The following is a 21691-nucleotide window of genomic DNA, read 5'->3' as shown; positions in this document are numbered from 1 at the left end:
CATCTAAAGTTGACAGCACCGTGTGAGGCGGAGGTACCCAGAGCTATCAGTAGCGCCAGCAGTAAAGGCGGTAAGAATTCCAGAGAACCGCGTAGGGCATAAACTAACAACACAAGATTCCAGTACTCAGATGCTCAGGAGCCTTCTCAATGTGCTGTTCACAAATCACTGATTTATTTAGCAGTCACCACTCTATATGACAACATATACAGACTGCACTTAAAATCCATAATTATGGACAAAAAGTATTGTTTGTCAAATTTTAAAATGATCAGTGCTGATGTGTTATTATTTTACTTTGAAGGTTTCAGCTCTATTGTAATAGATACCAATTGGAATGGGGACTATGTCTTTATTATAGTTATAGTTTCTTGCCATATAAATCATAGGTAAGTGTAGTTAATGTCAAACACTAAGCATCAACTTTACAAAATAGAGCCCACACTGTGTTTTCAGTTCTGAAATACAGCAATGACTAATTAAAAAGTGCAACTGTGCAGTAACCCATAGCAATGGATAAGCAATTACCTTAATTCCTACAAGGGCAAACTAGACCATGAATGTAGATGTCTTATTAGTTGCTATGGGGTTACTGCACGGACATAATTGGCAAGTAACTAATCCGCATTGGAGGTAAGGTGTCATATATACCTAAATAAATTACCATGTGAAATGCATCTTATGAAGCAATTCATTAATTCTGCAGTGGCGGCTTTATTGAAGAATAACATGAGCTAAGCTATGACCACAATTTGTAAAAGTATATGGAATAAAGCTAGCCTCTAATTTTGCAGTTTAGAGTGCGTTTGTGTAACCAAAGTATGACAGAGAGTGCACTTAGAAAGTTGGTACTTGAGCATCTCAGCATGGACTCCCATTAACCACTGTGTTGCTCTGCAGCAAATAATCGTCTCAATCTCCTAAAATATTCCAGGTCACTATAGAGACCAGGGACCTACGCACTACATTTTGGAAGTCATCTCTTTAGATACAAAGTGATAAGCAACCTTGGTAACAGAATCATACCGTATTTAACTGGAATATAAATGGAGACGGAACACTGCAATAAACTCTAAGCAAGCCTTTTCCAAAAATATGTGGAAAGGATATCCTAATTATCACAAAGAGGGAATTCAAACTGCCAACAACATGGTTGTGTGTTTCCTTGAAGCAGTATGGTATGGACAGGGTGCCAGAGTGCTGTGCTATGTTATCATGCAAAGTGCAGTGTGCTTTATAGACAGCATGCCAAGTGTCTGCTATAGTCTCATTGGAAAATATCAGCATGCAGTCCTTTTCTGATGCATTGAGTAGACCATCAAAATATGCTGCGCTTGTTATCTCCTAATTTGTACTTTGAAAAATGGGCATAAAAGTTTATAAACATATAGAGGTATTAAATAAAATACATATTGTTTACAGTTTTCACGGATGGTCTGAAATGAAAAATCACCTATTTATTTTTTAGTTGGTTCTGAATCTACTTAAACAGTGTGCCACTTCCAGACGTGTGACAAGTCCACACTCAGATATTTTGTGGAGTTCGCAAAACAGATTAATTGCACAAATGCAGATCTGTATCGGAGAGTTCTTGTGGCTGTGTGATCCAGGACTTTGTTAAATCAGGACTTATAAACAAGCATTCTACACATGTACAGTGCCCTACAGAACAAAATGTGGCTCAGATGACTTAGAGCAGGCTTTTTCAACCAGTGTGGCTAGTGTGCCGCAACCAGTTGCAAGGTGCGCCGCTGAGCCAGAGCAGCTTCCTGCACCTTCAGAGTGAACTGTTGGCCCGGGCTCTTCTTAGAGGATCAGTCGTGCTCCGGCCATGACCTATGCCTTGAAAACGATGTGATATCATAGGTCACAGCCGCCGCGTCTCACCACCCAGCCAGCCCACCCGCCTGCATACACATCTTCCAGTTCCCGCCTGCATACACAGCTTTCCTTGCGCACCCACATCCACACCTGCCTGACCGCCCGCTGCTCAGTATTCGCAGAACTCCACTATGAACAACCCCCGCCACTGAGGGACAGGGAGGAGGACAGATGATAATATTTGTTATTTTATTTCTCCTGTGGGGTATAATAGGATTTCAATAGGATTTATGTGGGGAGAATAAGAATTTATGGATTTACGGGGGGGGGGGGGGGAATGTGAATAATTCATGTGGGGAGCAATAGGATTTATGTGGGGAGCAATGCGATTGTTTTTTTTGTGTAGGCCAATGTATGTGTGGATTTTTTTTTTTTTTTTTTACTGTGAGTGCCAATGTGTGTGTTTTGTTTTTTTTTCTGTGGGGAACTGATGGTGTGCCTTAACAATTTTAAAATATTGTTCGGTATGCCGCAAGTAAAAAAAAAGGTAGAAAATCACTGACTTAGAGAGATGGACCAACCAAGTTCCAGTAACAGTTAAGACTTAATATATTGTAACTTCATATCAACATTTGAACTCAAATAAATGATTTGGCAGGGAAATTTGTCAAAATGTTCCTAATGTCCATCCTAATATTTTCTTGACATGTACTAGATTAAGGGCTATTAGCTAGTACACAAATGAAGTGTATATATAAATATATATATATATATATATATATATTAAAAAACAAAATAAGAATTCCCCTTTTCAAATGACTACAGTTGTGTAGTCTAATGATATATTAAATGCTATAATAAAGGGTTATTTCTTTACTTACTCTTCCCTTATTCAGGTGGATTATGTGTGGTACACACAGAAAATGCACAACAGTTTTTGTAAATGGAAAAAAAACAACAAAATACAGGTTGAGTCTCCCATATTCAAAATGCTTGGAACCAGAAGTAGTTTGGATATCAGATTTTTCCGTATTTTGGAACGTGTGCATACCCTAATGAGATATATTGGGGATAGAACCTAAAGCCAGGTGTTAAAGTGGGAGGGTGGGGGCAGAATTGTAATGGTAGATGGAACTACAGTAGTTCCATCCGCCTCCACCATGGCACGGCACAGCAAATCCACAGAAAAGCCTGTCCCATCATCCATGTCAACAGATGATGCAGATTGGACTAGAGTCATTGATGAGCTGCTGCCACCTCCCCTTCCTCAGGTCCTGGCAGTTCCATGTTCCTCCTCCGCCTGTGGTCTGCCACTCCTGGTACTCACACACACTGTCTGTTAAATGGCATTCATCCCCTTCTCAGGTCCCAGCGGCTTCCTTTTCTGGCACGGTATAAGTGATGTCATGCCATTACGGCCGCAGAAGTGAAGAAGAGCAGGCTCTGTGTATGCTGAAGACAAGGTGAGAGGGGGCTGGAGGGACAGAGAGGCAGTGAAGCTGCTGCAGTGACAAAGTCAGTGATGTGTATAAGCGGCACTGCTATGGGCATTATGTGTAAGCGGCACAACTGTGGGCATTATGTATATAAGTGGCACTACTATTGTGGACATTACGTGTAAGGGGCACTACTACTGTGGGCATTGTGTATAAGGAGAACTATTGTATAGCATAACATGAATAAGGGACACTACTATGTGATGTAATATTAATAAGGCGCACTACATGAGGTGCAATGTGAATTAGATTGTGCTACTGTGTGGCGTAATTTAAAGTTGGGGGCACTATTGTGTGGTCACGCCCCTTCCTTGCAAACCACACTTTTTTCTTTCCCTTTATGAAGCATGGTAGGTAGGGCACAAATTTACAGTTTACAGGGGGTGTCAAAAACCCTAGCACCGCCTAACAGCGGGGGGGGGGGAGGGGTATGGCGGCTGAGGAAGTTAGTTATACCACCTCTCCAGGACCTCTTTAAGCCTAGCCTAAAACTAAATATAGAATGCATTTATGTTTCATATACACATGGCCCAAAGGTAATTTTATACAATATTTGTAATACTTTTTGCATTAAACGAAGTTTGTGTACATTGACTTATCAGAAAGCAACTGTGCCACTATGTAGGTCACTTTTAGAAAATGCCATATTTTGGAATATTCCGTATTTTGAGATTTTGAATATGGGAGACTCAACCTGTAACTACATACAGAGACTGACCTGACCATTCTGCTGCATGAGGCTGTAACTGAAATTGTGCTTTTGTATTAATGTAGTGTACATTCATTCTAGACATCAAATATTGATATTTTAGTCATAAATAACAATATTTTAATCCATGAAATACTACTGCCTGAACATTTATTACAACAAGATCACCCATAATTACATAATAATATAATTATTGATAATGGAAAGAAAAGATCTAAACGTTCTATTGTCAATTAGATATTGTTGTCTTGCATCTTAAACTTCAAACGTTTTAATAGTCTAAATCTTTTCCTAGCACTAGATTTTGTTTTTTACCCACTCTAGTGCTCAGTGTCTTGGTGGCAAGGGAAACTAGACTTGTTAGCCATTTTTGAGCCGGACTCTGCCTAAGATTTACAGCTATAACAATGGCTGAAAAGAAGGTGGCTTTCATGTAGAGATTTCATATAAGCACAACAGCAGCATTAGTGAGTCTAAACTAAAGGGCTGATGAACCAAGAGATTGCTAGGTCTAAAAGTCAGCAATAGACTATTACTTCTCTTTCGCCTTTGAATTATAGTAACCCTGTATTAAGATCTTATTTAGGTTATCTATAGTATTTACTAGTATGAAGTGCGTGAGTGAAACATCTTTGAGGTACCTTGGAAATTCTGTTCCCAAGGACGTAGCTACCATAAGTGCAGGCAGTGCAGCTGCTATGGGGCCCACCTTCCCTGTCAAAGTTACATGTAGTATATACATGTTTTGCCATTGGGTGGTACGTAGGGGTCCTTTCAAACTTTTTCCTTGGGGCCTGCAATATATCTAGGTATTCCCCTGGACTTGCTTATGCTTATTGTAGTGTGATATAAAATGAACTGGAGGACATCTTTTAAATATTATATAATATAAACTGGGACACTGTAATGAGGCACAATATGAATGGGGAGCATATATATGCTCCCCATTCTATATATCAATGTGAATTGATATATATCTATATATATCACTATATATCAATGTGAATTGGGGATACTGTGCGGCATAATGTGTATTGGCAGCTCTGAAATGTGACATACTGTAGAGTGAATTTAAGCACTACTACTATTCTTAAAAGAAACTAGGGCACTATTACAGGGCATAAAATTAACTGCTGCTGCAGAGAAATGTCTCTAGAAGCATTGGGACGGGGACCCCTTCAAAATGTTGCTATGGGACCCACCAAGTTCTGGCTACGCCTCTGCCTGTTCCTTGTACCTCCCTTCATGTAGAAACACTAGGGGCGATTCAGTACAACATGACACCCAAGGAATGTTTCCAAAACAGTCAGGCCAAAGCACTTTGTGATCAGTAACTTTGTTACTTTTCACTTTCCCCACACAGAGGTATGCTGGAAAATTAGCAAAGATAGTTACCATGCTCTACAGTTACTGAATGTACGCAGGTGCAGAGCCGGCCATAGGCATAGGCAAACTAGGCAATTGCCTAGGGCATTTGATATGCCTAGGGGCATCATCAGCTTCTGCTGATTAAAATGATATGCGGCATGCCTGTATTCTGTATGTAGCATTTCATATGCAGATACAGCCACAGTCTCACACAGTATATAGGCATGCTGCATATCAGTTTAATCAGCAGAAGCTGCTTCTGCATCCTAGCCACATAGCAATGCAAATAAGATGCATTTTCATTAAAAAAAAAGGTGCCCGACGTTAGCATTGATGCAAGATTTGTGAGGACACATCTGTATCCAAGCAGAGGAAGAGGTCACAGTGTTAGTGGAAGTGTGAGTGCTGTGTGCATGTGAGTGGGTTGGTTGTGCAGTAGTGTTCAGAATATGTGTAAGGAGTATTATGTGTGTCATTTAAAAATGCATTAATAATGTGCAACATATGTGTAAAGGGCCACTATGTGTGTCATTATGTGTATAAGGGCATTAATAATGTGCGGCATATGTGTAACAGGGTACTACTGTATGTGTGTCATTATGTGTATAGGGGCACTAATAATGTCCAGCAAATGTGTAGGGGCACTATGTATGTCATTATGTGTATAAGGACATTAATAATGTGCGGCATATGTGTAAGGGACATTATGTGTAAAAGGGCATTAATAAAGGTTGTCATAATGTGTAAGGTGCATTATGTTTATAAGGACATTAATGTGTCTCATATGCGTAAAAATGCATTACTAATGTGTGGCATTATGTGTATCAGGTGCTCTACTATGTGGCGTTGCATATAGAAAGGGCACTACTGTGTCGTCTAATAAGGTGTGGTGTAATGTGAATAAGGAGCAATTCAGTGTGATGTAATGTGAATAAGGGGCGTTACTGTGAGGAGTAACGTTTATAAGGTAAAGTGATACTACTGTGGGATGTAATATGAATTATGGACACTATCGCAAGATAAAATGTGAATAAAGTTGCAGTACTGTGTGACGTAATTGGAATTGGGGTTACTATTGTGTGGCCATGCCCCTTCCCAGCAAGAAGATGCCCCTTTTTGGGCTGTGCGTCAAATGTGCAAACTGTTCCTATTTAAAATATAGGGGGTACAAGGACTGCTATGGGTGAGGGGTGATGGTGCTGGGAAAGAGGTGCAAGGTCAGAGGCAGAACCAGCGGTGGTGCTAGGGGGCACCAGCCAAAATCTTGCTTAGGGCATCATATTGGTTAGGGCCGGCTCTGCGCAGGTGCATATTTGGTTGATCTCCAGCAGCATATCACACACAGCTGAATCCCCCCCCCCCCACACTGAGTGCATCATACTGTTCTCTGATATCAACCATTCAGTCAGGCTCACTGCAGCATCCTTCATAAACAAGACAAAATCATCGAAACCAAAGGATCTTGGCAAGCCAGTCAATTCATTCCAATTAACTTCTACTTTACTAACTTCTTCATGCGCTTTGTGATTTGCACTGCTGGGCAATCTGTGGAATGATGACTCTAGGTTTGACATTGATAATAAAATATAATTTGGATTAAGAAACTGTGTTGCTAAAATCTATAGCCACACTTATATACTAGACTATATGGTGGCTTATTAATTAATAATATATTTATACATCTGTTTACATTTGTTATTAATTGAAGTATATCTGTGTGCAAGGGGGGTAATTGAAGTTGATCGCAGCAGGAATTTTGTTAGCAGTTGGGCAAAACCATGTGCAGTGCAGGGTAGGCAGATATAACATGTGCAGAGAGAGTTAGATTTGGGTGTGGTGTGTTCAATCTGCAATCTAATTAGCAGTGTAAAAATAAAGCAGCCAGTATGTACCCTGCACAGAAATAAAATAACCCACCCAAATCTAACTCTTTCTGCACATGTTAGATCTGCCTCCCCTGCAGTGCACATGGTTTTGCCCAACTGCTAACAAAATTCCTGCTGCGATCAACTTGGAATTACCCCCATATACAGTAAAAAATGATTATGGTTTATCAGCACTTCCCTTAGTTTTGATTTAGTTGCACTTGTTTTGACTTTTAGTGGTCAGAATCTCATCTAGAAACATTGAAGACATATCTATTAAGTGGACATTTAAAGATAAACATCACTGCCAGTTATTGGGATTTTATTGTTGCCCTTCAAAAACATTAAAGAGGACCTGTCACATGTGAGCTATTAGACAGGGCATGACTGCGTTAAAAACAATCTTTGCCACACACTCTTCCACCAGAATGAGTGAATCTGTATGCAAATGACGAGTAATCCAGCATTGTAAACAGGAGACACATTGCTGGAATTTATTAGAGGTTTCCAGTTTCATCATGACCGCAGCACCTTAGGGACTATGGCAGAAATGGAGTACCATTGGTGTGTACATATAATACTCAGAAGAGGCATCTCAGATCTGCAGTGCCTGGAATCTCATCACAGCATGCATGGCCGAGTATCTGAATAAAGAGTACCTGTGCAGCGCTTACATCTCGTGCCCACTGAACACTCTAAAGAGAGTAGACACAAGGAGGCATGATGAGGAATTATTTGACAGGTGGAAGTAGACAAACCAGAAATGTCACTTAGTAATCAGAATATCATGCTAATTGTTCCTGGAATTATTATTTCTCATACGTCCTAGAGGATGCTGGGGACGCTTCAAGAACCATGGGGTATAGACGAGATCCGCAGGAGACATAGGCACTTTAAGACTTTTAAGGGGTGTGACCTGGCTCCTCCCTCTATGCCCCTCCTCCAGACTCCAGTTTTAGAATTGTGCCCAGGCAGACTGGATGCACTTGGAGGAGCTCTACTGAGTTTCTCTGAAAAGACTATGTTAGGTTTTTTATTTTCAGGGAGGACTGCTGGCACCAGTCTCCCTGCATCGTGGGAGAGAAGTCCGTTCTACTTCTAGTGAGTTAAAGGCTCTGCTTCTTGGCTACAGGACACCATAAGCTCCTGAGGGTTTGGAACACTAGGTACGCCTAGGGATTCACTCCCAGAGCCGGCCGTCACCCCCCCTTGCAGAGTCAGAAGACAGGTGAGTAGAAGAAGAAAAGAAGACTTCAGTGACGGCTTCTGAGGTACCGCACAGCGATTGCACTGCGCGCCATGCTCCCACACACAGCGGCACTACAGGGTGCAGGGCGCGAGGGGGGGCCGGCACCCTGGGCAGCATAAAAATCCTCATTAAGGCTGGCAAAGTGAAATCCTAACCCCCGCCAGTGTAATTATTTTAAAAAATAGCGGGGCTGAAGCGCACCATTAAGGGGGCGGAGATTAGCCCTCACAGCTCTCATTAGCGCCATTTTCTCTTCACAGAGCTGCAGAGACGCTTGTCCTTCCTCAACACTGCTGTCCATGTAACAGGGTGCAAAACGGGGGTGGGGGGGCACAGTTAATTTGGTGCAAATATAAGTATATATAAACGCGCTACAGGTCTGAAGCTTTATATTAGCGTTTCAGAACCGGGTTGTGAGCTGGAAAACTCCCTCTGTGTTTCTCTGACAGGCTTTACTGTGGGTCTGTCCCCTTGTTGCCCAGTGTGTCTGTGTGTGTCGGTACGCGTGTGTCGGCATGTCTGAGGCGGAGTGCTCTTCCCAGGAGGAGACTGTGTTAGGGACAGAAACGGCTGTGGGAGTGACCCTGTCGGCACCGCTAACTCCTGATTGGGCAAATGTGTTGAATGCCTTGAATGCTAATGTGGCTCTTATTAATAAGAGATTAGATAGATCTGAATCTCAGAACCAGGTATGGAAGAAATCTGTGGAGGATGTGTTATCACAGGTTCAGACCCCCTCGGGGGTCACATAAACGTTCGTTTGCTCAGTTGGCAGACACAAATACCGACACGGACACTGACTCCAGTGCAGAGTATAGTGATGCCAGATTAGACCCAAAATTGGCAAAGAACATTCAGTACATGATTGTGGCAATAAAAGACGTGTTACATATCAGTCAAGACCCTGTGGTTCCTGATACTAGGGTCTGTATGTATAAGGGAAAGAGGCCTGAGGTAACATTTACTCCCTCTCATGAACTGAATACTCTGTTTGAAAAAATGTGGGAAAATCCTGACAGAAAGTTTCTGATTCCTAAAAGGATTCAGGTGGCGTATCCGCTCCCCTCTGGGGATAGAGAAAAGTGGGAGTCATCCCCCATTGTGGACAAGGCTCTATCACGGTTGTCTAAAAAGGTGGCTTAACCGTCTCCTGACACAGCAGCCTTTAAAAAAATCCATTAAAATCCATTTACGTCACCACAGGTACTCTACTCAGACCAACCATCGCATCTGCATGGGTGAGTAGTGCTATCGAAAAGTGGGCTGCTAACTTGTCATCTGATATAGATACCCTAGATAGGGATAGTATCCTGTTAACTCTGGGTTATATCAAGGACGCTGCGGCCTACCTAAAGGAGGCGGCGAGAGATATTGGCATTTTGGGATCAAAAGCCAATGCAATGGAGGTTTCAGCTAGGAGGGCATTGTGGATTCATCAATTGAATGCTGATGCTGACTCTAAGAAAGCTATGGAGTCTCTCCCATATAAAGGTAGTGTCTTGTTTGGTGAGGGTCTCACTGATTTGGTATTTACAGCTAGCACGGGTAAGTTGTCATTTTTGCCTTATGTTCCTCCACAACAACAGAAAGCTCACCAATTTCAGATGCAGTCCTTTCGGCCAAATAAATACAAAAAAGGCCAAGGTTATTCCTTCCTTGCTAATAGTGGAAGAGGAAAAGGTAAAAGATCTCCGGCCGTGGCAGGTTCCCAGGAGCAGAAGTCTTCCTTGGCTTCTGCCAAATCCACCGCATCACGCTGGGGCTCCTCTGCGGGAGTCCGCACCGGTGGGGGCACGTCTCAAGCTCTTCAGTCAATTCTGGGCTCGTTCGGCCCTGGACCCATGGGTTTTAGAAATAGTGTTCCAGGGGTACAAACTGGAGTTTCAAGACGTTCCCCCTCACCGATTTTTCAAATCGGCCTTACCAGCTTCTCTTCCGGACAGGAAGGTTGTATGCAATGCAGTACAAAAGTTGTGTCTAAATCAAGTCCTTATCAGGGTTCCCCCGTCTCAACAGGGAGAAGGCTTTTATTCAAGTCTGTTTGTGGTCCTGAAGCCGGACGGTTCGGTGAGACCAATTCTGAACCTAAAATCTCTCAATCTTTACCTAAGAAAATTAAAATTCAAGATGGAATCTCTTCGAGCTGTGATCTCCAGTCTGGAGGAAGGGGATTTCATGGTGTCGGTCGACATAAAGGATGCCTACTTACACATCCCCATATATCCTCTGCATCAGGCTTACCTGAGGTTTGTTATTCAGGATTGTCATTACCAATTTCAGACGTTGCCGTTTGGTCTGTCCATGGCTCCGAGGATTTTCACCAAGGTAATGGCAGAAATGATGGTTCTCCTTCGCAAGCAAGGAGTCACAATTATCCCGTACTTGGATGATCTCCTGATAAACGCGAGATTCAAAGACAAGCTGGTGCCAGACATTACGCTCTCCCTGACAGTTCTACAACAACATGGTTGGATCCTAAACTTGCCGAAGTCACAGTTGAATCCGACAAAATGGCTGTCGTTTTTGGGAATGATTCTGGACACAGAATTACAGAGAAATTTTCTTCCAGAAGAGAAGGCTCTGAAAATTCAGAGTTTGGTAAAACAAATACTGAAGCCAGTGAGTGTCAATCCATCAATGCACTCGATTGCTGGGGAAGATGGTGGCGGCCTACGAGGTCATTCAATTTGGCAGATTCCATGCCAGAGTGTTTCAGTGGGACCTGTTGGACAAGTGGTCCGGATCCCAACTGCACATGCACCGGAAAATAATCCTGTCTGCCAAGACCAGAATCTCACTCCTGTGGTGGCTGCACAGCTCTCACCTCCTACAGGGACGCAGGTTCGGGATCCAGGACTGGATCCTAGTAACCACGGATGCGAGTCTCCGAGGCTGGGGAGCAGTCACACAGGGGGAAAACTTCCAGGGAAAATGGTCAACCCAGGAAGTTTGTCTACACATTCTAGAGTTAAGGGCCATTTACAACGGTCTTCTTCAAGCGGAACGTCTTCTTCACAACCTGCTCGTCCTAATACAGTTGGACAACATAACAGCAGTAGCGCACATAAACTGCCAGGGTGGAACAAAGAGCAGGGCGGCAATGGCAGAGGCCACAAAAGTTCTCCGCTGGGCGGAAAGACATACAAGCTCTCTGTCAGCAATCTTCATTCCAGGAGTGGACAACTGGGAAGCAGACTTCCTCAGCAGACACGATCTCCATCCAGGAGAGTGGGGTCTTCATCAAGAGGTCTTCACAGAAGTGACAAGTCTTTGGGGAATTCCTCAAATAGACATGACGGCGTCTCGCCTCAACAAGAAACTTCAGAGATATTGTTCCAGGTCGAGGGATCCACAAGCAATAGCAGTGGACACGCTGGTGACACCATGGGTGTTTCAGTTGGTGTACGTGTTCCCTCCGCTTCCACTCATTCCAAAGGTGCTAAAGATCATAAGAAGAACAAAGGTTCAGGCGATCCTCATTGTTCCGGAATGACCAAGGAGGGCTTGGTATCCAGATCTTCAGGAATTACTCATAAGAGATCCCTGGCCTCTTCCTCTACGAGAGGATCTGTTACAGCAGGGGCCGTGCGTATATCACGACTTACCGCGGCTACGTTTGACAGCTTGGCGGTTGAACGCCGGATTCTAGCCCAAAAGTGTATTCCCAGTGAAGTCATTCCCACACTTCTTCAAGCTAGGAAAGGAGTAACGTCTACACATTATCACCGTATTTGGAGAATATATGTGTCTTGGTGTGAATCCAAGAAGGCACCTACGGAAGAATTTCAGCTAGGGCGTTTTCTCCATTTCCTGCAAGCAGGTGTGGATGCGGGCCTAAAGTTAGGCTCGATTGAAGTACAAATTTCGGCCTTATCGGTTTTCTTTCAGAAACAATTGGCCTCCTTTCCAGAAGTTCAGACTTTCGTGAAAGGAGTTTTGCACATCCAACCTCCATTTGTGCCCCCAGTGGCACCATGGGATCTTAACGTGGTGTTGCATTTCCTTCAGTCACATTGGTTTGAACCTTTACAGAAGGTAGAGTTGAAATTCCTCACTTGGAAAGTGGTCATGCTATTGGCCTTAGCATCCACAAGGCGGGTGTCTGAGTTAGCGGCTTTGTCTCACAAGAGTCCTTATTTAATCTTCCATGAAGATAGAGCGGAGTTGAGGACTCGTCAACAATTTCTGCCGAAGGTGGTTTCATCGTTCCACATGAACCAGCCTATTGTGGTACCGGTGGCTACTGACGCCTTCGCGGAGTCAAAATCTTTCGATGTTGTCAGGGCCTTAAAGATTTATGTCACCAGAACGGCTCATCTTAGGAAAACAGAAGCTCTGTTTATCCTATATGCTGCCAACAAGATTGGGACGCCTGCTTCCAAGCAGACTATTGCGCACTGGATCTGTAATACGATTCAGCATGCTCATTCTACGGTTGGATTGCCATTACCGAAATCAATGATGGCCCACTGAGGACCTCATGTTTGGTCAATCGGTGCTGCAGAGTCATCCGCACTCTCCCGCCCGTTCTAGAGATTTGGTATAAACCCCATGGTTCTTGAAGCGTCCCCAGCATCCTGTAGGACGTATGAGAAAATAGGATTTTAATACCTACCGGTAAATCCTTTTCCCAGTGCGGACTCTATCTGCAGTTATTAGTTATGTTTACACACAGGTTGTGTTTCTGTTATAGTCAGCCTGTTACTGACATGGTTCATGCCGTTGACTGGAGTTCTGTTGAATGCCATGTTGTACAGCGTGTTTGTGGTGTGAGCTGGTATGTATCTCACCTCAGTTTAAAAATAAATCCTTTTCCTCTAAATGTCCGTCTCCCTTGGCACAGTTCCTATAACTGGAGTCTAAAGGAGGGGCATAGAGGGAGGAGCCAGGTCAAACCCCTTAAAAGTCTTAAAGTGCCCATGTCTCCTGCGGATCCCGTCTATACCCCATGGTTCTTGAAGCATCCCCAGTATCCTCTACGGACTAAGAGAAAAGGATTTACTGGTAGGTATTAAAATCCTATTATTTTACGCTATTAATTTTAGACCATGTACCTATCATGTGTTGACATTTTTCCTAGTGCCTGTCTACAAAAAAATATATAACAGTAAGAGGGATGCTATAAACGTGTTACAGACTTATAACAAAAAATATTATTGGCAAATAAACAGTTAACTACACTAATCTCAACATTGTTTTCTTCTGTTAAACACATAAAGGAAGCAAACTGGAAATCACAATGATCAGTCATGCCTTTTATCATTCACAGAAGTCCATGAACAAATGCACGATCAAAACATTATAACCACTGTAACCAAAAGAATTATGCTTTGATTACTGTACAACTGGACCTTCCCAAATATGAGTGCATATCATGTCCTTCAGGAAGGCATCAGCATGAGAATGAATCTCACGGGTGGTCTACAGGTTGCCGACTGTTGGGATCCCGGCGCACAGTATACCGGCGTCGGGATCCAGACAGCCGGCATACCGACAGTTTATCTCCCTCGTGGGGGTCCACGACCCCCCTGGAGGGAGAATAAATAGCGTGGCGCACATAGTGCGCCACCGTGCCCGCAGCGAGCCCGCAAGGGGCTCATTTGTGCTCGCCACGCTGTCGGTATGCCGGCGGTCGGGCTTCCGGTGCTGGTATGCTGGTCGCCGGGAGCCCGGGCCGCCAGCATACCATACTACACCCGAAGCTCACGGTGTTCTTGTGACATACTGATGGAAATGTTTTGTTTTTTATTATTAGTCTGTGTCATTTAGAGAAATTCATATTTTGTACCTGTCATAATGGTCCCAACCAGTGGCCACTCCAGAGGTGGGTCTGCAGTGCAGTCCAAAATTCAAATAGGGGAGCCACACCAACTGCCAGTGAGTCCTGGCCGGTGGTGTTTGGCAGCCTTTGGGGTGGCTCCTCTATTTGAATTTTGGACTGTGCTGAAGCCCCACCTCTGTAGTCACCGCTGCTCCCAACCAACAAATCTATAACTCTAGTCACACGGAGCACACTATGAATTAGCTACACAAGCTATAGCTCGAGCTATTCTGTATTATCACTTTCTGATGTATGTATAAAGCTTCTGTCAGATAGCTGTATTTCTAATGCTCAAGTTTAACCACCTACCAAACTATTCATTTCAAGTAAGGATCCAACTTTATTATTTGGTAATTTTATTGTATATACACGATAGTTGACAGCATATGGCACCTGTAGTCTATATTGTGACGGGTACCAGATGATGCATTTTGCTATAATTTAACATCAGCTTTATATACCAATATAATATTTAAATATTTACATTACATTATATGCACATTCCTGTGTGCAAATGTAGCTTTATACAATAGGCAACATACCAATCTTTACATTAAAAAAAAAGTGTAACATAGCTGTCACTGTGTCAGGACTGGTATTAATTAATGTTTCAAGTGCTTATTATAACACACAAATTGACATTTCTACTTGGACTTAGTCCTGTCTTGTGCAGATTGCAATGACGCTAGTTTAATCCAAAATAGCTGGACACAAAGCAATTGCAGGGCTTATATAACGTACTGCTTTGGGCTCTTTATCAGAAAGAGGAGTTAAAAACAATTATCCACATTAGTTGTGTCACATGATTGCTTCTGTTTGTAATACATATTATATTTTATATAATTTATAATAATATATTCTATATGAGCAAAAGTAGTGGACCATCCATGAAAACATTTAGTAGCACTGTATTCTCACTGTCTATAAGGGAACTGTTCATTGGTTATTTACAGTATATTGCTGTCCAGAAGAAATCAGTGTCAGAAGAACAAAGCAAGCATGCTTCAATATGCTGCCTCAAGCACGTAATGGGGGAAAGTAATAGTAATATTGGCAGTAGTCCAGGACATGTATGAAGGGGATTGGTATGCGTGACTGCTGGACGAGATGCCAGCGGTCACAATACCAACGCTGGCATCCCTTTGATCATAAGCCCAACAGGGGTGAGGTAAGTATTCTAAATCCACCCTACCCCTCCCTTACCGCAGCCTAACCCTCCCCTCCCCCCTCAGTGCTTAACCCTAACCTCCACCCTTAGTGCCTATACCTAATCCCACCTTTTTCCGCAGACTAACTCTAACCATCCCCCCTTAGTGGCTAAACCTATCCCTCACACACACACACACACACACACACACACACACACACACACAGCGAAACCCTAATCCCAGCCAGTGACGTGCGGTGGGGTGAGGCAGGTGAGGCAGAGCCTTTTCTGTCATACTTACGTCTAAACCAGAGTTTTGACTGAATAAAGTATATGAAAAATACTAATAATTTGTTTGAAATATCTTCTTTGCATTATTATAATAATTTTTATAGCTCAAACTCTGGAGTAAAAAGTATATGGCAGGGGAGGCAGTGCCTCATCTGCTTATCTTTTCAGCACATCTTTGACCAAAACTCACCAAATTTCCAGGAGTTTATACTAATGCACCTGTGTATAATGCCCAGATGTATGCTTTGGCTCATAGATTGCATGGAATTCTGGCTCTGGGGTTAGACAGTGCCTCCTGAACCATTTAGTTCACTGCACGTCCCTGAATCCCACCCAGGTGGCACCTAAATCTAACTGCCCCACAGCCAAACCCTAACACTCCCAGTGATACTTACCTTCGGGAAATTCTCAAATCACTCCACTAACTAGTCAGCATTTTTTTTTTCTTTGACATTTGTTCCACCTGTGCAGAATTCTTCTGGTGACATCTTATATTCAAAATGCTTTATTTCTAATATATAGTAGCATGCACTCAACAACATACAGTAGCAATATAGCAGAATGGATATGAATGTAAGAACCTTACAATTACATTTACTTCAAATAACATACCATGAACATGTGGGCAGTAGCTCAGAACTTGCTGCCACTGTATGCTGAGGAATGGGCAATGATAGATTTGTGTAGCACATAGAATTTTGACATGGGGCCAAAAAAAGTCAATTTTCTCTCATCAGGCCACAAAATCTTATCCCATATTTTATCTGGGTTACTCTGTTTACTGGCAAACTCCAAGTAGATTTTCTTCAGTAGAAGCAAATCATGAAACTCTAGGGTCTCAAAGAGCCCATCATCCCATATAAATATAATATTTTGTTTATAATGCAAGATGCTCCAGAGTGATTTGACCTTCAGCTACATGAAAGTATGAAATAATATTACTCAGTAAGAACTTTAGTCCTTAAGGCATACTTACACTATACAACAGTGAGATATTAAATCATTATCAGTTAGAAACATTGTAAATTACACTACACAGTTTGTAGCAGAACACACAACCAAACAGTGACCATTTATTTGTAATATTAGATTTCAATAAATGTTGGTCTCTAGTGGTGGACATGCTGGTGACATGATTTAAATACTAGTTCCTAAACTATTTTGCAGTCCATTTATCTCACTGCTTTGCTGCATTAGTATCCCGGGGAATAACTCTTGACAATTGGTTTTAAACAAATAACATGGTGGCAGATGTATTAACCTGGAGAAGGCATAAGGAAGTGATAAACCAGTGATATGTGCAAGGTGATAAAGGCACCAGCCAATCGGCTCCAATATGTAAATTAACAGTTAGGATCTGATTGGCTGGTTCCTTTATCACCTTGCACATATCACTGGTTTATCACTTCCTTATGCCTTCTCCAGGTTAATACATCTGCCCCATGGTTCTTCTCTTAGTGACTTCACAAAAATGAACCAAACCCATAAAACAATAGATGAATATCCTTGTACTGTAACATCTGCTGTCATGTCACTGGGGATTCCGGTTTGCTACCCGAGACCATTATTACGCATGGGGCACATTTAGCTCTAAGAATATACTATCCCCATGTGACCAGGAAGTTAATGGTTGTCATCTGACTTTTGGTATATCCTAAGAGTAGGAGACCATTGTGATTGGGGTTAAAGGGTTAAATAACAACAGTTCAAGATATTACACGGTACTGAAGAACTAACATCTTTCAAGAATATTATGCAGTCCAACCTGACAGTTGTTGGAAAGAACTTTGTCTGTCGGCCAATGACATGCAGAGCCTCATCTGTCAAATTCCAACTGATCGGATGGTTAGAATAAAACAAAGAAGATATTTAGAACACAGATTCTGGGTTATAAATATCTTCTTTGTATTATTCTAATAATTGTTATTGTCAAACCTTCCCTGCAAATATAGGGAGAGACAGAGCAGAGGCAGCGACGAGCTCTACCTACCCTTGGCAATCAGAAACTGCTGGAGTGCTGGGCGGGGCCACGCCACAAGCAGTAATACTCCATGAAAAACCAGAGGAGGCAGCGGTCACATCTGCTTGCTGAGGGGGCTGTGCCTTAAGCCTACATCAATTCACTCCCCCCTCTTAGTGAGGTAGATGTGATAGGACTGCATAAGCCGTCAGTCAGGTACATGTCAGGATCAGCAGCACTGTACATCAGTCCCTGTAGCCCTACAAAGTTTGACTACATGCTCAATGGCATCGTGACTCATTTAAAAAAAAAATTAAGCTGTGAGCCATGATTAGCTCACTAGTAGTACCATTTTTGACATTCAGGATGGCTATGGCTATGGAGAGCCAATCGCAGCTCACTGCATTATCGCCCTGCCCCCTTGAGCTGGCTTATATTAGCCAGCACAAGTGAGTGGCAAGGAGTCCATCGGCCGAGAAGGAGCTAACAAGAGCTTCTGAAGAAAGAAAATGCCGGAAGTCCTGGTGGTTTAGCAAAAGAGCTTATACATGCTGTCGCGTAGCAGGTAAAGATGCTGAAAGACAAACGCTGAACTTCTGGCAGGCATCAGCAATGCCAAACAGCTTACACAGGCCGGCACCTTACAGCTGAAGATGTGGACAAAAGACACTGTAAGTCCTGGAGGGTGGTGAACAGGCATTCCAATAAATTACTAAACTATTCAGTGTTGTGCCTTTATTTTAATATTTTCTTTGCAGGCGGACTGCAGGTGCCAGTGGGCTCTTAATGTCTGGACGTGCTGGCCAGGGCAGGCTTGCTGAGACCTGTAGGCTGCCTGTAAAGAACTATATTAATTCTGTCTGTTGACCCCGCACTCACCACCACCAGGGGTGGGGTGTGGGAATAGTTGTACTATTGTTGCTCAGGCAACACTATTTTATTGTTGGGACCACCACTTTCTGAGAAATTCCAGCCCTGGGCTGACCAGTTTGGATTAGTTAATGTGATGGCAGAGGTAACCCATGTAGTCGTGTCTCACCTCCCCCTGCTATGGCATTATTTATTAAGTCTCTTATACAGCGCAGCATATTCTGTTGGTTCAGCCTGGTGATGGTTATTGGAGAATTGGGCGGGGGGGGGGGGGGAGGGGAAACCAATGCCAGTTTTTCACCATTTTTTCCCATTACCAGCCCAGGCTGAGTGTAGGCAAACATGGGGGGTGGTTTTCCAGTTGCTTTTAAATCAAACATTTGGAAACCCCTGTCCAGAAATCCTGCATTTGCCCCTGCTGAGAGGTATGACACTGATTACTGATTTGGGGGGCATTTTTTTTTTTTTAATTAGTCAGTGCCTCCCCAGCCACTGACCTCAATGCACATCACTGCTTTTGGCAGAGGTTACACAGACAGTAAAGAATTCCACTAGGCCGTCCAGCAGCCGCCTTTATCAGAGGGACCTTCCGGATTCCCTGCACCTACGGCTCTACCTCCCATATGTCCCGATTACTGCTAGCCACAGTGATCAAGGAGCCTATGTACACCCCCCCCTGCCCCCCCCCCCCCCCCCGGCAGCCTTGCCCAGATTCTTGTGGGTGTTATTTTTTATTCAGCTGTGTCCCGATCATTGTGGCCAGCAGTGATCTGGCAGCTCGCGGCACCCCCACCCTGTGGGATTAGGAAGCCCGAGGTCCCCTCCTCCTGTCAGCTTCCGTGACAAGTACCTCTCATACACACACAAACAAACAAATATATATATATATATATATATATATATATATATATATATATATATGGAAACATTTTTTTATCAAAAACTGAGTCAGGTTTACACAGCTCTTCGTTTCATAACTTGATGGGGGGAAAAAATTAACTTTTGGGGACATTTGTGGAATAAAAATTAGCCAGTTAGGTTAACAATATGTCAAAGGCTGTGAATTACTGAATCGAGGAATATACATGAAATATGTATAGTGTCAACCAACTAACCAAATATTAAGCTCTCTCTCTCTCCTCTACAGCAGGCGCATACTGGAAATCTACTGAAGGTCAATATAATGACTTTATAAGTGATTTACCAGTTGATAAATTGCCTAACATCTTAAAGGCAAATCAACTTGTAAATGGACAGTTTTCCAAATCCCTAAAAACACATATTGCCAGTCATTGCACAATCACTGAGATCCCTGATTTCTCAGTGTTAACTATAAACAGGAGCCATGTATAACACATTAGTTTAGTAAATCAATCTTAGAATGTAACAAAACATTTTTTCACTTGTTTCAGATAATCAAGTTGAATTCAAAACCAGCGATACTAAATAGATATAAAAAATGTATGTATGTATATACAAGCTAGAGATAAATTGTCTCATACATTTCAATGTTGTTTCCACAGGTGCGGGGCTAAACACATTTAAATGAATATACATTTCTCTAACGTCCTAGTGGATGCTGGGGACTCCGTCAGGACCATGGGGAATAGCGGCTCCGCAGGAGACAGGGCACAAAAGTAAAAGCTTTAGGATCAGGTGGTGTGCACTGGCTCCTCCCCCTATGACCCTCCTCCAAGCCTTAGTTAGATTTTTGTGCCCGGCCGAGAAGGGTGCAATCTAGGTGGCTCTCCTAAAGAGCTGCTTAGAGTAAAAGTTTGTTAGGTTTTTTATTTTCAGTGAGTCCTGCTGGCAACAGGCTCACTGCATCGAGGGACTTAGGGGAGAGAAGTGAACTCACCTGCGTGCAGGATGGATTGGCTTCTTAGGCTACTGGACACCATTAGCTCCAGAGGGAGTCGGAACACAGGTCTCACCCTGGGGTTCGTCCCGGAGCCGCGCCGCCGACCCCCCTTGCAGATGCCGAAAAGTGAAGGTCCAGAAACGGCGGCAGAAGACTCTTCAGTCTTCATAAGGTAGCGCACAGCACTGCAGCTGTGCGCCATTGTTGTCAGCACACTTCATAGCAGCGGTCACTGAGGGTGCAGGGCGCTGGGGGGGGCGCCCTGGGCAGCAATGATAGTACCTTATTCTGGCTAAAAATACATCACATATAGCCCCTGGGGGCTATATGGATGTATTTAACCCCTGCCAGGTCTCAGAAAAACGGGAGAAGAAGCCAGCCGAAAAGGGGGCGGGGCCTATTCTCCTCAGCACACAGCGCCATTTTCCCCTCACAGAAATGCTGGTGGGAAGGCTCCCAGGCTCTCCCCTGCACTGCACTACAGAAACAGGGTTAAAACAGAGAGGGGGCGCACTGATTTGGCGATATGACTACATATATTAAAATGCTATAAGGGAAAAGCACTTATATAAAGGTTGTCCCTGTATAATTATAGCGTTTTTGGTGTGTGCTGGCAAACTCTCCCTCTGTCTCCCCAAAGGGCTAGTGGGTCCTGTCCTCTATCAGAGCATTCCCTGTGTGTGTGCTGTGTGTCGGTACGTGTGTGTCGACATGTATGAGGACGATGTTGGGAGGCGGAGCAAATTGCCTGTAATGGTGATGTCACTCTCTAGGGAGTCGACACCGGAATAGATGGCTTATTTAAGGAATTACGTGATAATGTCAACACGCTGCAAGTCGGTTGACGACATGAGACGGCCGGCAAACATATTAGTATCTGTCCAGGCGTCTAAAACACCGTCAGGGACGTTATAATGCCCATTTTACCTCAGTCGGTCGACACAGACACAGACACGGACACTGACTCCAGTGTCGACGGTGAAGAAACAAACGTATTTTCCTTTAGGGCCACACGTTACTTGTTAAGGGCAATGAAGGAGGTGTTACATATTTCTGATACTACAAGTACCACAAAAAAGGGTATTATGTGGGGTGTGGAAAAACTACCTATAGTTTTTCCTGAATCAGATAAATTAAATGAAGTGTGTGATGAGGCGCGGGGTTCCCCCGATAGAAAATTATTGGCGGTATACCCTTTCCCGCCAGAAGTTAGGGCGCGTTGGGAAACACCCC

General features: G+C 43.3%; 1 protein-coding gene across 12 annotated transcripts in view; it reads right to left on the bottom strand.

The window, feature by feature from the left end:
- Window positions 1-21691, bottom strand: part of MAGI2 (membrane associated guanylate kinase, WW and PDZ domain containing 2) — a 1309326-nt gene that overhangs the window by 25473 nt on the left and 1262162 nt on the right. The gene's annotated exons all lie outside the window — the stretch shown is intronic.

Source organism: Pseudophryne corroboree, chromosome 6 (assembly GCF_028390025.1).
Source record: "Pseudophryne corroboree isolate aPseCor3 chromosome 6, aPseCor3.hap2, whole genome shotgun sequence".
Classification (NCBI taxonomy): domain Eukaryota; kingdom Metazoa; phylum Chordata; class Amphibia; order Anura; family Myobatrachidae; genus Pseudophryne; species Pseudophryne corroboree.
This window is presented reverse-complemented; position numbering and strand designations above follow the sequence as displayed.